An 18,396-nucleotide genomic window follows, 5' to 3' on the forward strand; every position below is an offset into this window, starting at 1 on the left:
TTTATGGATGAAAATGAGTAATTTACTAAGAACATACCTCTGAGATTTGTAAATAAGCTATTTCATTGATTTTTAAGGTGCATATCTAAGGTGAAATGGTATCTTAACAATTGTCATGTCATGGTTTAATTGGCAACTTTTCTTAGCGGTGCATAAAATAATAGTGTCTGAAAGTTGATGGTATCAATTCAGTGAAATAGGGAATATGTAGAAATTTCAACACGTTGATTAATGTTTAACACCAAAAACCTTATCCGAAGGATGACTTGCAAAATGAAGATACACAACATTTCTAGATCCTTCCATCTAAACTAGAACTCTTTACTCGGAAGATTGCTGTAAAGATTTTTTCCTCCATGTAAAGCAAACAGAGAATCAGTGTTTGTAAATATAGGAACTATTTTTGAAAATGTTTAGAAGGAAACAAACTGGTGATTTTTCATGGAGAGCGGATGCTGTGGTTAATGTTTTTGAAGTAAAGTTAATCAGACAGGATAACCAGGCAGATGTATGAATATGGTTTTTTGTTTGTTTCCGTTTTGGAAGGCTCATAGGTCCACTTATAAATCAAAGTTTTCTCAAATGGGACATCTTTAAGTTGAATTTCAGTAATTGATAGTTGTTGTTGTGGTTTTAATAAGAACTACGTTTGAAAATATATTTGCTGTGTGTTAGGTACAGAATTTCTGTGGGAGGCTACAATCGTCTCTCTTAGCCAGGAAACCCGTACGATGTTCTTCATTCTGACGTTGAGGCAGGTGTCATAGGAGACTCCACCACGTGAAGACTGTTTGCGTGCCTTCTTCCCCAGGTGGACTTGAGCTTTTCTTCTCAGAGGAGACTCCCCAGACCAGCAGCACATCGGCAGCATCCTGGAGTCTGTTTGAAATGCAGACGCTAGGGTCACCGCAGACCTACAGAACCAGAATCTACATTTTAACAAGATCCTCCTGCAAATGATGCATGTGAACGTGTGAGAGGCACTGGACCAGATCAGTGGCTCTCAAACTTGAGTGTATTACAAGGATTGCTCCTTACTACTGCTAGAGTTTCTGGTTCAGTAAGTCTGAGCTGGGCCTCAGAATCTGCATTTTTAACAGATTCTCAGGTGATGCTAATGCTGCTGGGCCAGGGACCATAATTTGAGAACCATTAGACTACAACATCCTTCCCATTGCACCTTCCTGTTCTCTCTTCTAATTCTCCCCCCCATAGCTTTTTAATAGATTATTATAATCAGATGCTTTGGCTTGATTGAAAAAAAATTACATTGTCTTTTATAATTTTTAGTGATGGTGACACTAAGTGATGCTTGTCAATATCTAGTTTCAGAGAAGAAGTCTTTTTTTAATACTTGTTGGATTTTGACTCTGATTTATGGGTAATTCTCTTTCTCTGCTTTCTGTGAGTTACACTTTTAACACTTTAAAAGTCTTTGTGTGGATGAAATGTTCATACGGTTGAAAAATCAAAACAGCGTATTTTGAGTAGTCTAATTTCCAGTAGTGTATTGGTCTAACTTCTCCCCTCCCCCCATAGATAACCTCTTTTATTTGTTTCCTATGGGTATCTATTGTTTCTTTGTGTAGATTCAAGCGGATACCAGTATATTACATATACAGGCTCCTTTTTATATAAAATGTAGCATACTATATAAATTATGCTGCCCTTGCTTTTTTCAGTTAATATACCTTTGGGATCTTTTTGTATTAGTATGTAGAAAATGTTTATTTAACAGCTTCAGAATATTCCATCGTATGCCTGTGCCATGGTTTATTGAACTATGCCCTGTTTGTCTTATTTGAGTTTTTTTCAGTTTCTTGCCATCGCAGGCAACCTGTGGTGAATAGCCTTGTTCACATGTCATTTTGTGTATGTGGGGTATACCTGTGGGATATCTTTCCAGAAGTAGCATTGCTGGGTCAGGTAACAGTGCATTTATAATTGTGGTCAGTGCTGTCCTCCTTCACGGTTCTACCATTTTGAACTCCCACAGTGCATTAGAGTGCCTCTCCATGGCCTCGCCAACAGACTGTGTCCACCACCCTTGGATTTGTATCCATCCGGTGGGTGAGAAACGACACTCAGTGTTGTTTCAGTGTGCATGGCTTTGATGAGGAATGAGACTGAGCATCTTTTCACATGCTTAAAGGCTATTTCTGTTTCTTTTCTGTGAACCATCTCTTCATGCCCTTTGCACATTTTTCTTTCAGATTGCCTTTTTTACAATCGATTTCTAGGAATTTATGTATTGAGAGAGATTAGCCCTTTGTGATGTGAGTTGCAGTTTCCCCCAGTTTGTAATTTTTTTAAAAAAATTGTCTTGATGTATTTTGATATGGAGGGAGGCTTAAAAGTTTTTCCTTTAAATCTCAGGTGATCTTTTATGGTGTCTGAATTTAGAGTCACAGAAAGACCTCCAAGAATTTGGAATTTGCCCTTGTTTGCTTTTGGTGCTTTTATAGTGTCATTTTTACCTTTAAATCTTTGATTCTTTAGAATTTATTCTAGTGTTCAGGGATGACATATAGATTCAACTTTATCTTTTTCCATATGGCTGCCAGTTATCGTTACCCATTTGTTTCAGAAGACAATGCACCTTTATTGTGCTCTGAACTTCCGGGTGTATTGGGGCACATCTCTCGACTTTTCTGTTCTGTTCCATTAGTCTTTCTATTCATACACTAGTACACATTATTGGTTTTATAAATGTTTTAATACCTTGTAAAATTAGTTTCCTTTGTTGCCCTTTATTTTCCTGGCAATTTTTGCTTGTTTATTTTTCCATGTGAACTTTAGAATCCTTTGTCTAGTTCCAGAAAAAAAAAAATTGAGATCATGTTAAAATTATGAACTAATATAGGGAGAATTCTTATCTTTCTGATATTAAATCTTCTTATCCAAGGACATTGTATACTTTTCATTTGTTGGGTTTTCTCTTGAATCCTTCCAGAGCATTTTAAAGATTTTCTCATTTTTTGCCCATTTCTTGTTAAATTTATGTACATATTTTATCTTTTTTTGCTTTTGTAAGTGAGATCTTCTTTTCCTTTATCTTTTCTAAGTGGTTTGGTTGTATGTATGAAGGCTGTTTCTGTATAAGTATGGCAATTGATGTACCGTGAAGCTGTAAGTCGTTTTTAGCAGTTTTAATGTATAAAATCCCTTATACGTGTGTGCCTAAGAGAAAGCAGGCCTTGGGAGTCAAACTTGCAGTTAAATCCTTTGTCTGCGTTTGTCAGCTCTGTGGGCATCAGCCATCTATTTGGCTTCTCTGAGCCTCAGTTTCCTAATCTGTAAAAGGAACAATTCTGTCTCTGTAAGAATGTTGGGAGAATTTAGAAAGAGCACGTGAAACTCATTACTTAGTGCCGCTTCCACCACCGTCACCACCAATGCCAACATGGGTAGAGGTTGTTATTCTCTTTTTCTTTTTCCTACTCACCCCCTCACTTTTAAAAGAGAAAAAAAGAAACCATGAAGAAAAACAGTAGCAAGATACAGTCATGTGCTGCATAATGTTTCGGTCAATGGCATACCACATACAGGACAGTGGTCCCATAAGATTAGTGCATGCAGCCTGGCTCTGAAGTGGGCTATACCATTTAGTTTTGTATAAAGTGCACTCTGTGATGCTCACACAGCGACAAAATTGCCTAAGAACGCATTTCTCAGAATGTATCCCTGTCTTTAAGTGACGCGTGACTGCGTTAGAATTGAAGTTGAGAGTAAGCCGTGATTCAATTTGAGTAGGATAATCAGTGTACTTGAGAAGAGGGAGCGCACTCAGCCTGGCTCTTGAGGGCCCCCTGCTTTCTAGCCTTGCTACTGATGATGGCCCTCCTGGATGCTCCCTGACAACAAGGCTACTCAGCATTCCCCAAAGGCACTCTGCTTCCTATAACACCATCCCTTCCACTCAGAGTGTTCTCCTCTTCAGTTCTGCCAGTTCAGATCCATACTGCCCCTCACCCAGTGAAAAGCAGAGTCTGTCCTGTGGGTGGGCCTTGATAGACTGGACACTGTGAGGAGAGGACTGTGTCCATCCCAGCCACCAAAGAACGCCCAGCAAAATATCTGGCAGAGAATAGATAGTCAGATATTTGTTAAATAAATGAGTGAATAATTGAGTTTGATCTTTCTTTTGCCTAATATTATGTGTCTGGGTAGCTCATCTCACCCAGTACACGGTAAGCCTCTTGAAGACAGGATTATGCCATTTCTCAGTAATAATGATGATGATAACATATGGTGGTGGAGGTGATGAGAGGCAAACAGGTTTATTATGTAAGAGCATATAATCATAGAAACCGTAGTTAATATTTGCTGGCCGTTTATTATGTTCCAGGAACTGTTTTAAAGTCCCTGATGTGGATTATCTTGTATAGTCCTCAGCAGTCCTGTGAGTTGGGCACTGTTATTATACATATGGGGAAACTGAGGCACACAGGTTAGCGACTTGCTCAGGATCACACAAGCTAGGAGGCGGTAGAGCTGGGATTCAGATGCAGACTTCCGGGTCTAGCAACACAACTCTGAACCTGCCAGAGTGCTTTCAGCCTGTTTGTTGAATACACTCATTTATAGGTTCCTGAACAATTGAGGAAAAGTTATTTAAGTACACTTACAACTTCCCATCCTCCTTCCCAACCATCCCACTTTAGTAACTTCTGTTGTGTTCGTCCCAGTTTATCGCAGGCTTCATGTTCTCCCGGAGGCTTTCTCTCACCGTTCTGCCTGGCCTGTAGTACGTGTTCAACAAAAAGTAAATTTACCTTTTTCTCCCCTCCAGGTTCACAATAAAGGTGCTAAGAAAGAGAATGTAAGACAGGAAAGTAATTAAATATTTTTACTGAGGTAAGTTTTTTATGATTTAATTAAAAAAAAAAGTCGCTATTCTTTTTTTAATCCCTTTCACAGCCTGCTTTCTTAAGATCTAAGAGGGAGATTGTTTTAGGAGTGTTAAGTTCAAGGTGGATGCCAGGAACGTGGGCTGTTTGAATAAGGTTTTGGCTTTCCTTACCTCTTTGAATTTAATCTTTGAAGTCCCATTATCTCATTGTTTTAAACCATGGTCCTCAGAAGGAGATCCAGCAGGTGGAACATAGGCTGTTTGGAGGTTATACATACTTGCAGCATTCAGTGAAAACATTGTTTTTAAAATAGGGAGTTGGGAAGGGGTTTGAAGCCACTTTTCATGAGATAGTAACACTTCTTTTTCTTAAATGAAAATGCGTTGTATTTTTCTTATTATAATAATGAGAAAAAAACTGCTATCAACATAAAACAATATAATGACAAAAGTAAACACTCCTGCCACCCAGAGATGACTGCCTGCCATTAATATTTTGGCGAACATATTCTAGAAATTTAACTATAGATATAGAAGTATTTATATACAAATCTTTAAATTGGTTTACAGGTTGTGTTCATTGTTTTTAGGTCTGTTGCCCTGATTAACTCATAAATATTTTTAAATTGTTGCAACCAATTATTTTGGATACTGAAAGTTTTCCTCTGTGGAGAGCAGTACCTTTCTTTTTTATTCACTTATAGTGGACCTTAAAGAAACTTTAAAAACTGACTTTTTAACATCTTTCAAATATGGATCAATTGCAGAATAGCATACAGAATATGATTTACAAACTTGGGTGATAATGGAATATTTTTGAATTATGTGAATATGTGTTCACATGTAAAGCTATGAATATGGACGTTGAGTCTCTTTTGTCCAAAGGATTTTGCCAGTTTCTGATATGAATGTGAACTCTAATTGTATGTTTGTTTTAGATTTTATTTCAATCAAATAATAGTTACTTAAGGAAGGTCTCACATTAAACAGGCACCAACTTTGTCATTTACCTACTGTTTGTTCTTTGACTAATAAAAAAACCAATTACAATTTATCTCTTTTGTAGGTTTATAAAATGCGTTTTCTTATCATATAGATTGCCTTTCCTGTGGGTACTTTCTTTTCACTCCAAGTTAACACTGTTGACCGAATACTGTGGAGGCTGGAACCAAGTGTATTTTATTTGCCAGCATACATCCAGCAACTAATTTGATACCTGGCAGACACTCAAATTGTTTTTGAAGGGATTAATGATTGGTGTGTATTGTCCTTGTTAAGTTAGAATTAGGTTGTAAATGAGAAGTGCCTTAAATTTTAATTAAGAAATTTAATTTCTTGGAATAGAAAACTAGCATCTTTGATTTTTAAATGTACCTAAATCTAGACATACGTGATTGTAGTGACACTTAGCACCATAACGTTTTGTGACATTTTGTTTGGAGTATTGATTTGGACTATATCCCATTTATTTTCAGAATCACATACACTACTACTGTGTTTTAAGTCTGCTTTTTTGTTTGTTTTTTGTTGTTACTGTTAAGGGCGAAGTAAGTGTCTAAACTAGTGAAGATACTAGATCTTATTAAAGAATCCTATTTATGTTTCATATTAGAGACATGGGAATATTTTTCAGATGTGTTATTTGAAGACAAGGATACAGTGAATGCCCCAAAATGTGTTTTTAATTATAATGGAGAGAAATTGTTGTATTTTAATTGTGTGGCTCAGCATTTATTAAAAATGAAAGCAGAGAAATAGATTGCCAGCCATTGAGAAGAATATTTAAGTTTAAAAGGGTTCCTGGACCCAGTTCCAGCGAGTGTGTTGGGGTGGGGAGGGCTTCCCATACAACACCAGTCCATTCTCAGACACCAGCAGGGTGTCCAAGAATTCAAGTGAGTTCTCCTACTCCCTACCTGGAGATAGCATCAGATCTCACAGGGTAAGGGTTCAGTCTACAAGACGGCCTCCCCTCCACCCCCTTCAGATGCGAGTTGTGAGCCCAGGTTGTTGCCTGTACTTCTGACCGGCCAGCTACAGAGATTTCAACGACCCCCTTCTTGGACTTCATATTCCAGTTCCAAGTCCAGGTTGTCAATTGTATTTCTGACCAACTAGCTATAAACCAGAGGTTCCCTTGACTCCCCCTTTGGGTTCGATTGATTTGCTAGAATGGCTCAGAGAACTTAGGAAGCGTTTTACTTACTATTACTCACTGGTTTAATATAAAAGGGACAGCCAGGTAGAAGAGATGAATAGGGTGAGGTATAGGGAAAGGGTGCGGAGTTCCATGTCCTCTCTGAATGAAAAACTAGCCTCAGATCTCCACGTGTTCACCGACTTGGAAGCTCTCCGAACCCAGTCCTTTTGGGTTTTTATGGAGGCTGCATTGCATAGGCATGATTGCCTCATTGGCCATTGGTGGTTGATTCAACCTCCAGCCCTCCTCCCTTCTCTAGAGGTTCGGGTTCCCACCCTCTAATCACACAGTTGGCTCCACCGCCAGCAGCCCCCATCCTTGGGTGCTTTCCAAAAGTCGCCTCATTAACATAACAAAAGACACTTTTATCCCTCTCAGCGCTTAGGAAATTCCAAGAGTTTTTCAGGAGCTCTGTGCCAGAAACTAGATGAAGACCAAATATATATGAGAAATATATTTTGGTCATCTGAATGACCAATTTTATATTTCTTGTACCTCACAATCCAGTATTGTGCCTATTAAGCTTTTCTGACTGCTAAACCAGTTCGCACAGCCAAAATAAACAGAGAAGATGGAACCATTATCTAATAGATTTAAGCAGTGTTTCGGACTCTTGTTTCCTGCAGTTTGTTTCCACTGGAATATGGGATTCTAAAGAATGCATGAGCTAGTTTTAATTAGTATTTTAGCAGCAGTTATTTGCATGTAAAAATTTTAACTTGATTAAATAATCCCCTAGCAATCGTTATTTGTACTTTAATTGCTTAGCAACCCTTTTCTTAATAAATAGTCCAAAGTTAAATCTAGGCAAACTTGAAATTATTGAGTCTTCATTAGTAGAATCTAAATTAATGAGATTTCCTGGACTTTTCCCTCTGACATCTTATTGTGGCTAATGGTATGATCTTGTATTTATGTTCTAAAATAACCAAAGTTCTGAGCTCTTGAATCTCTTTTCTGTGGTAGTGTAGGAATTTGCTTAATGGTAGCTTTCATTTCACTGATGAGTTAATTTCTCTAATCACATGCTTTAAAGCCCTAATTCTAAAAATACTCCTGGAAAGTGAGGAATTACTGGAAGTAGTTAGACTGAAGTCTTAATTAAAATTAAAATTTCATCATTTATTTCTCCTCTTAGCTGCATTTATAAAAATTTTTGTACTGTGTTTAAACAGATTTTAAGATATTCTTGTGTATTTAATGAGTTGGATTTTGTGCATTTGTGACAGTTTCTTCCTATTTTAGGCATAAAGCTTAAAGTTTAGACTGGCAGTGTAAGTGGTTATTTGATTGGAAAGTTGGAAAGAGGAGACGTTCTGTCTTCATATACAGAATTTGTGGTGGTAGAATATTTAGGTGAAACTTTTATGACCCGGGTGAGAGTATTGAACTGCAGGAGGAGGGAAAACATTTTGTAAAGTGCTTATATGTGGTATAGAAAGTAGATCCCTAGCACAGCCGACACTCAGGGCTTACTTCCGTGGTATCTGTTAACTGAGTTGGTCTCTCCCAGAGGTCTTAGTAACTCAGAGTCTTAAGGGCAGAGTTTTGGAGAGTGGTGGAGAGCAGGAGCTCTAGGCACAAGTTCCGTAATGAGCACGGTGCTTAGTGAAACTCCCTGGGAAGATCTCCAGCCTCTGCATGTCCCATCTCCTTTGAGAAATCTTCCTTCCTAACCCTGGAAGCTTTGCCTAGTTTTGTGGCATGATGGAAATTTGTCTGGAGCTGGGCAGAGGAGTCGGACTGCATCTATTACTGCTGAGTCTAGATACTCTCGTTAAATAGACTTCCAACATGGGGCTGTGGCTGAACACCGTCGTTCCCGCCATATCATAGTGGTGTGATGACAATCCAGGAAATCCATGTGAGCTTTTCTTTTGTGCCACTTTGTTCAGAGAGGACACCTGTTTCATGGTGAAGGTTGTGTTTGTGTACGTTAAACCCAGTAAGTTTTGTTTTAAATAGATTTCAGTCTATTCTAATGTAACAAAGTTTTTCAGTCTGAATATTCTAGCAGCCGTCACTCAAACATTAATTGCTGTCAATGGGAAAGGATCTCCTCCTACATCTTTTCTGGAGTGCTTGAAACCATCCCACTTCCTCTTTCTTTTACCTTAAGAACTGATTACTGACACTTGGGAATTATAATCAAATTGCATCAATCTTTACAGAAAGGTTACCAATTATTGCACTGAAAAATATGCATTTCTCCCTAATAGTAAGTGTTTCTCTAGGTGTGTCTTTCTCAGTTCAGTGCTTTTAAATACCTCTGAGGTGAATGAATTCTTTGTGTCGTGCCCTCATTTAATACATTTGAAACACACTTTATTGACGGCTTTCTTACTTGCAGCTCTGTGGGAGGGGATAATTTATTTCATGTGAAATCTCCATGGGATCTTTTGGTTGTTTAGATGTCCTTGGAGTAGAAGAAGGATGGCTGATGTCAGTTGCTTATGCCGTGAGATAAGCTCTCAAGTGAGTGTCTGCTTCGAGGGCCGAAAACTGTGAGGATTTTTATGGTGGGGATATACGTTTGGAGCATTGGGCTGTACCCTTTGTGTGCATTCTCACAGCTCCGTGGGGATAGATATAATCACTCTAGTTTTAGAGAATAGAAGGGCTCAGTTGTGAAATTTGTCCTCAGGCAGGCAGCTAGTATGTTAAAAAAAAACAATGCCTTGAATCCAGGTCTCTGGCTGGTCTCTGTGCTCTCTTAAGTACACCAGCAGAGAAGTGGGTCTCGGAGTTGTTAGAACGTTTCCATTGTTGTAGATCATTGAAACATTGGACGGAATGACGATAAAGCTATTTTGTCACCACCATCACCATTATTCTCACGATCCTCTTTATTTCTAATGTTCTTTAACATCAACTGACGAAGTTTAGGAGCCTGCCAGGGTGTCTGGCTCATTGTGTTCAATACAACATAGGCTTGTTTAATTTAGGAGTGCTCTGAGATGAAAGGTCCATGACGGCCAAGTACAAACAGACCTTCTGTGGGACGTTAATTTTGTTATAGGAGAGAATGCTTGTTTTTCCTTGCTCTGTGCTAATAAAGAAGCTGGCACGTTTTCTCATGAGTTAAAAAGGACTTTGACTTGTTTAAATCTGCGTAATCGAAGGGAAGTGAGCAGTTCTGATAAACATTTTTCTTTGTGCTGTCTTTGGTTAATTCCATTTCATACCTGCCAGCGAATTGCAAATTGGGTGCTCTTTTGTTCTTTCCTCTTTTTACTTTGGATTTGATTTTATGGTTGGTCGCTGTAGGGATTTAGTGGTAGGAAAATAAATCATTTTCTTGTTTGAACAGATTTTGTGTTTTCTTTGCGACAGGTTTTCCCATAGCAGGCAGAGTGATTCAACCAGGCCTCTGCACAGAGGTGTCGCTATATGATTTTGTGCATTTTTTTTTAATAACAGCTCTGTTGAGATATAATTCACATACCATAAAGTTCACCCATTTAAACAATAAAATTCAGTGGATTTTAGTATATTGACAGAGTTGTGCACCGATCCCTACTGTCTAATTCCAGAACACTTTCATCATCCCCAAAAGAAACCAAAAAGAATGACATGCCCATTAGTAGTGACTGTCCATTCTTCCCTCTCCAGCACCTGGCAACCACTAATCTGCTTTCTGTGTCTATGGATTTGCGTCTTCTGGGCATGTTATATAAATGGAGTTAGACAACGTGTGGCCGTTTGTGTCTGGCTTCTTCCACTTGGCATGTTTTTGAGGTTCCTCTTTGTTGTCCATGTATCAGGATTTCATTCCTTTTTGTTGCCAAATAATATTCTAATGCATGGGTATAACGCATTTTGTTTATTTGTTCATTGATGGACATTCGGATGGTTTCCACATTTTGGCTATTATGATTAATGCTGCTGTGAACATGTGGGTGGACATATGTTTTCATTTCTGTTGGACACCTAGAATTGCTGGGGCTTATGGTAAGCCTATGTTTGACTCTTTGAGGAACTGCCAAACTGTTTTCTAAAGTGGCTACACTATTTTACATTCCCATCAGCAATGTTAGAGGATTCTAGTCCCTTCACATCCTTGCCAACACCTGTTATTTTCTGGTTTTTTTCCCTCATAGTAGCCATCTCAATGGGTGTGAAGTAGTATCTCATTGTAGTTTTGATTTGCATTTCCCAAATGACTAATGATGTTGAAGATCTTTTCCTCTGCTTGTTGGCCACTTGTATTATCTTTTGTTTTTAATTCTTGTTTCTTTGTGTGTGTGTGTGTGAGAAAGATTGGCGCTGAGCTAACATCTGTTGCCCATCGTCCTCTTTTTGCTTGAGGAAGATTGTCCCTGAACTAATATCTGTGCCAGTCTTCCTCTATTTTGTATGTGGGACACCACCACAGCTTGGTTGATGAGTAGGATGTAGGTCTGCGCCTGGGATCCCAACCCGTGAACCCTGGGCTGCCAAAGCAGAGCACATGAACTTAACTGTTGCACCACTGGGCTGGCCTCTGTATATCTTTTTTAGAGAAATGCTTATTCAAATTATTTTCCCATTTTTAAAATTGCATTGCCTTTTTATTCTTGAGTTATAATAGTTCTTTATATCTTCTGGATAAAGACCCGTGTGCACACACACATATCCTTATCAGATATATGAATTGTAAAATTTTCCTCCCATTCTCTGGATTGTCTTTTTGCTTTCTTGATGTTGTTCTTTGAAGCAAAATGTTTTTCTTTTTGATGAAGTCCAATTTATCTGTTTTTCTTTGGTTGCTTGTGCAGTCGTCTTTCTGAAATTTTCTGTAAGCTAAAAAAATTGTACCTCATTTCTAGACATCTCCCATTTAAAAAATTGGTGCAAAATTATATGGTCAGCTGGTTAACTATACAGTGGGTTACAGATATTAAGCATCTTTTGTGTTTTCAAATATTCTCATCTAATTTCAGTGTGAGAAGACCAAGTTTTCCAACCTAACACCCAATGTGCCTTTTTTTTCTTTTTTTTACGTTAGAAAGGTGTCTTTCAGTGTTCTGCGTAGCTCAGAATACGTGCATCATTCTGTGAACATTTCTAAGTGTCTCGTATGTACTGAGCACTTGACTGTGCTTGGGGATCCAGCGGTGAGAGGAACGCAGCCCTATCCTCAAGGAACAAGAGCTCCTATGTCATTCTAGAGGCATCCACAGAGGGCAGTGGAGGTACACAGAAGGCAGGAGGGAGTACTCTCCTTTATTTGTGTAAGAAGAGTGGATACTTGTGCTCAGTCCACATGGGTAGGCAACCTGAGCTTCTTGTTAGGCTCTGTGATTCTCTCTTCCCGTTGCTTGCTGCTGTGTATGCCATGTGCCCCGGCACCAGATATCTTGTAGCAAGCCATATTTAGGATTATTGATGTAATTAAATGTAGACGTGGGTGGGATGACTTGATGCCTAGAAGGGAGCCTAAAGAAAATTGCTTTTCTTTAATCCCTTCTGGTTTTCATGGTTTTCAGAAAGGAAAGTATCTTACTTCCCAGTCAGTTCAGCATGGTGTATGTGTGTGTGTTTGCGGTGCTGAAGCCCAAGTAAGTTTCACTTAGTCCAAGCATAAAATGTGAGGCAGGGAGTAACAGTTGCTTAGCTGGAGAGCAAGATTGATTACAGAGAGTTGGGTGTGTCTTGTTAAGGAATTTAGATTTGGTCTGTATTGATGGGGAGCCGTGGAGGAGTCTAACGGGGAGAGTGATGTGGTCACTCTGGTTGCTGTGTTCTGGATGCTGGATGCCAGAAGCAGGACTCCAGACAGGAGACCCATTAGGAGTTACACTAGTCCAGGTGAGAGTTGATGAGGACCTGAACTAGGGTATTCATGGCAGAGTTGGATAAGACATAGACTGGAAACGTTTAGGAGCTATTAGTTAGGAATCCTGGCTACCGGTAACAAAAACCCTGCTCGAACTATCTTGAGTTAAAAGGTAAAGGCTCCAGAGAAGGTCGCAAAAGGAGTGAAGTTCTGCAGAAACCAGGACTACCTCAGGGGCCTTGGGGCATTGGAAGTGTTACTCATTATCTCAGGGGCTCTTTCCCTTATCCCTGTTCCCTCAGGCTTCTCCCCAGGGCAGGGGCCATCTTCATACTCTCCAACCCAGAGGAAGAAAGAGCTTCTCCTTCCCAGCTTTAGTTGTTAAAGTCCCAGGGGCACTCTTGGCCTTGGGTTTTGTGTCTGGGCCAGACACTGGGGTCTTTGTTGGAAGCTCTCTACCACCATCTCATTGGGAGTTCCCAGAGAAAGTGGGCAAGAGTTGTTCTGAGCAGAGCCAACCGTGCACATCTACTCTGGGAATAAAGGTTGGATCTGGAGATTGAGAAGATCTGAGGAGGATGGGAGGGTCAAGAATGCCTCCCAAGTTTGTGGCCTTGGTAACCTGCGATGGCACAATTTCTATCCAAGAATCAGGGTTCAGGGGGCAGGCAGACCGGAGTGCAGTGAATAAACTGAGTTCAATTTTAGACTAGCTTAGACTGGGACATAGGGCTAATTGTAATTTGTATCTTACTTATTTTTATGATTATTTGATCGGTTTCTCTTCCTTTACAATTAGAAACCCCATGAGGACAGGGGCTGTTTTCTTTGCTATGAATCTCTATAGACTAGCATACTGCACTTGGCACATAGTAGGTATTCAGTTAGTATCGGTGTGAATGAATGAATTTGAGTGAACATGTCCAGCAGGCAGCTGGGTAGACAATTTGGATCTCAGATGAGGACAGGAAATACAGACTTGGGAGTTATCAGTGTAGGCCTAGATGGTAGATAGTCCTTGAGAGTTACTTTTATTGGCTAAGGGACTTCTGTGAAAATTCAGATATTGTGTAGACCTCTAATTTTCATGTCCAGGTAATGAAATTGTGCCCTTTTTTCCCCTTTGTCCTGCCTAGTATTTAATGCCAGTAATTATCTACTGACAATACTGCCAATGATTTTTTTTAAATCTAGTGACAGATTAGTATCTGATATGTGATAGAGAGGGAAATAAAGGTGATAAAGACAAAGAATTTCTATTTCCTAAGAATAACTGACTCATAGGATGAAACCTTGGATATGATTTCAGATCACTCCTGTAAACTCTCACAAAAGATGTTTATAAAACACTCGGAACAATACAGATTGTACTAAGAAAGTGTGCTTTGATCAACTCTGGAGATACAAAGCAGGGAACTTAATAAATCAAGTCCTATTTGTGAATGGAAAGGACTGGAAGTTCACCTTAAAAGTAAGAATTCAGTTCACATCAGGACTTAAGTTTTGTATTCCAAATAGCAGATGTTAACTTAGTTTCATCTTTTATATAAAAAATAAAATGAATTGCAGATTTCAAATCTTGGCATCCTGAAATCCGACTCCTGATTCCTATCTCTTAATAACTCTTGGAACGCTCGTCTAGAAATGGAATTTGACTTTGGTTTTTTACCCTTTAATTTTGAGGTGAGTATGTTCCAGCTCTGCCTTCCATTTATATTCAGGAAAACCAAACCACTGGTAGCTTGGATATGCCATAATTTTTATTATTTAAATATTAGAAAAACATAATCATGATTATCTAAAGTAGTAATATTATGGTCACACTTGGGAGAGGTGGTTTGTTTTTTTCCATTTTAAGGCATAAATACATTTGTATTACTTTTGTAGGCTGAACACTCTCATCCTGTCACCCTGCCATGTGACAAGATATTATAACAAATTGCGTATATTTTTAGTGTCTTTGTTTATTGCCTAGATTCCTTTTTTTTCCCCCTGCACTAGAGCTGTGAGCCATTTTTGTTTAATTTTTCACCAAAGACCTTTCACTAAATTTGCCTGACTCTGAATGTAGGCCAGTGTCTTTTAGCAAGTGTTAATTTAATAGAGTATTTCTAAGAACTCAAATTGAGGAGATGACAGCATCTCACTTTTTAAATTACTCTACGATATATATGAATATATATTTAAAACATAACAGATAATTTTCTTTTCGTTTATAGATTAACACTTGTTCCTTCAGGGTTTTCAACAACTATCTGTCAGACTAAGACTTGTGTATTCTGAATTTTACTGAAACTGCTCAAGGACTAGGAAAGGGAATACGTTCAGATTTTAATGATAATGAGATCAGAATCCTGGGTTTGATTCCTGCATTGGTTAGTTAAGTCACTACATGGAAAATCCCTGCGCTGGGACCCCAGACCCCTGCAAATTGTATCCCTTTTGAAATTAGAGCCAAAATTAAAGAATGTTGATTTCTGGGGGCACCGCTTATCAGCTCCTGGAAAAAAATGGTTAAAATGTATCTGTGTAAGCTATACTGAATAGTATGGCTTATTCTGTATTCTGAAAAGGTTTTATTCATGAGGGGTAGTTCTCTTCATTCTGTACTAATTAATTCTTCAAAGGGATCATCATTCCAAATAGAAAAGTTCACGGCCTAGGTGTCAGGGAGGGAGGAAGCTGCTCTCACAGACAGTGATAAACACGCGGCTCTAAAGACAGTCCTCCTGCAGTTGGTCTCTGCGCTTGTCACTCCCTCCTGTGTTCACCACCTAAATGACAAGGTCACTTCCACATACGCGGTATTTCCACGCATGTCATTTTTGGATTTTTCTCTGACTGATCAATAGAATTCAAAAAGGAGTATTAAATAATGGGCATGAGGAAAATCTAATTGTTTTATCTCTACCTGGAGTTAATCTAACTAGGAGAAGAATTTGTGTTACGGAAAGTATAAAATAAAACAGTTGAAACTTACTTCTATGTGTGTGTAGAATTCAGGCTAATGTGTTGCCTGGCAGTTACAGAGAATCTGATAAGTGATTCTAAGTAATATGTATGTATTCTGTGTATAAATAGGCGTTTCTCACATGCTTCAACTGTAGTTTCAGTAGCTGACAAATCTTGTTTATGCTTTCTACCGTATAGTCACTCTTAACAGACAAAGAGAATGCAGAAGCTTATTCAGCCAGTTCTTGCTCCTATGTTAGGAAAGTCTCAATTTAAGTAAGTTTTAGCCTACATCTCAAAGATAGCAAAATAGTGTGCAGAAATTCTGTAAGGGTGGGGGTGTGTAGTTTGCAGACTTCTTTTGTGAATATGTTATCCATGAAACCCCAATGTAAAAAACGGGTTATTTTCAGAGGCAGTGGAAGGCGGGACTCGTGCTCTGCAGGGGCTCCAGGAGCGCCATTCAAAACCACTGTTCTGTGCTGTCAATGACATATCGAATCTTGGGAGGAATGAAGGCTAACTTACTCATTACTGTATCATATTTGTTATAACTTTATACTGTATTACTTATATGATAAACAGTGATAGGATTTTAAATCAGGATTGTTTTAAGCATTTACGCATCATCGGGAGTACTCATCCCCCATTACTAGTTAGACTACCCCAAATTTTCAAACAGTCTTGTCTTCTTACCAGAGACCTTGCCTGACTTTGCAAGATTATGGTAACAAAGGGTCCCTGAGAGCCAAAGCAGGGAAGAAGATAAATTGTGGTGGTATACCCCTAGTCCTGTCGCAGCGTCGTTTTTCTCCCATGTTAAGGCACAGAGTCCAGTTAAAGAGCGTTAGAGATTAACCACACTGAGAAGAAACAAACACCCAGACTCGTGGTTAGATGAGTCCACGTTCTCAGGCAGGTGGGTCCTGTTTGAGGCCTCTCTTGGGAGACTCACTGCTAAAGGGTTCAAGATTTCCTCTGTGCTGCTAGTAATTGGAGATAGCTCTGTGACCTTGGGCAAGTTCTTAAGATCGTGCACACTACCTGGCTGTACAATGCTCCATCGTAGTGTTGTTGTGAGGGTGAGTGGAAATGTTGCATATAATGTATTCAGCGCAGTGCCTGGCACATTGTAAATTGCTAGTAGATGTTAGGCGATGGAACAGTTTTCTCCACCAAAAGGAAATGTAATCGTAGGGCAATAATTGACGGTGGAGGTGTGAAGAAACACAAATTTGGTTCTCATCTTGAGTAGAACGAAAACTGTCGCAGGTGTCATTTCACCATTTTAATTAAAGTAAATATTGGAGGTGGGATGGAAAAGTTCCATGATGGGGACTTTACATTAACTGTCAGCTGTGGAATGTCTCTACTTTTTGGAAACTTTTCTTACCATTTTACCGAAAACAGAACTATTTCATTTTTAAAAATCTGACAAACAAGAACAGAGACTAAAATGACCGAATACTACGATGTTTGTCATCTTTCGTCTTAATGGTTATGGCTTCTCTATCGGAATGAAAGTATTTACACACTGTGCTTGCAGAACCTGTGGCCTGGAATGCTGTGCTCACTGCGTATTTAGAAGATTAGCAGCGTTTAATGCGGATATGAATTTGGGTATGATGTGTTTAGGACGTGTGACAGGGAATCATTATGTCAGTCAAAACTCACTAAAAGCTTATCGTTTAGTAAAATTGTTCCTTTGAGAACACAAAACAATGAGAGTTGGAGGCAATCTGAAGATTTTAGGAAAGGAGTAACAATTTCCAAGGGAATCTGAAGCACGGTGTGGTCAACAGTTCTCTCTGACGGCATGTTTACTGACTTCACGTCCATTGAATGAGTTCATTGGATTCTGTTATAGAGAAAGCCTGAAAGAGGAGTGCCACTGCAGGGAAAAAAGATAGGAAAAGATTTTTAAATGGATACTCTTGATAAGCCGTAAGATATCCTATATATTTGTGGCAAGAGATGTGGACCTGTTGAATTTTATTTGTGATAAGTGAATAAGCTTACATTTTTCTATCAAATGTTATTACCATCCTTGGTCCAGTTAGCACAGAATTCTTTAAAATCGACAGGAAAGAATGTGCGGTGGCACAGAGTGTTGGCTTTGATACTAACAGGGAATTTACTTAAAGCTTCCTAGCTGTTATTTTTTTAATATAAGTCGTTTTGGATCTATCTGTCTGAGTTTTTCACATCTTTTTATGTTTCCAAGCTCGAAGGACCTCTTGTAGCTGACAAGCTCCACTCTTCTGGTTGTGTGTAGAAGTACTTTTTTTATATTTGTCCTGAATTCTCTTAGGTTTCAAGAGATATGTTCATTCTAGAATTCTTTAATAATTTATCACTAGCATTTATTATTTTAACTTTTCCTGTATGAGAAGAATCAGCTTATTTCCACTTACATTCTTTAGTTGTGTTTTTTAAATGCAATGACTAAAACCTTACAGATTATTTCCAGAGTGGACGCAGAATGGCTTTGTAATTTGGTATTGGCCATTGTACATGAAACCCGACACTTACAACAATGCCAGACAGAGGACATGTGCAATAAATGTTTATTTGAATTAATGAATTGTTCTAGGGCAGCTTGTGGTTATAATAGTTTCAGTAGTAAGTGACCAA

General features: G+C 38.8%; 1 protein-coding gene across 1 annotated transcript in view; it reads left to right on the forward strand.

The window, feature by feature from the left end:
• Nucleotides 1–4,789: 4,789 nt before the first annotated feature.
• Nucleotides 4,790–18,396, forward strand: part of MRTFB (myocardin related transcription factor B) — a 175,871-nt gene continuing 162,264 nt past the window's right edge. The window contains exon 1 of the mRNA XM_046668660.1: nucleotides 4,790–4,857. The gene's annotated coding sequence lies outside the window, so the exon portion shown is untranslated. The remainder of the gene's footprint in view (nucleotides 4,858–18,396) is intronic.

The sequence above is a fragment of the Equus quagga genome, chromosome 7 (genome assembly GCF_021613505.1).
Source record: "Equus quagga isolate Etosha38 chromosome 7, UCLA_HA_Equagga_1.0, whole genome shotgun sequence".
Taxonomy (NCBI): Eukaryota; Metazoa; Chordata; class Mammalia; order Perissodactyla; family Equidae; genus Equus; species Equus quagga.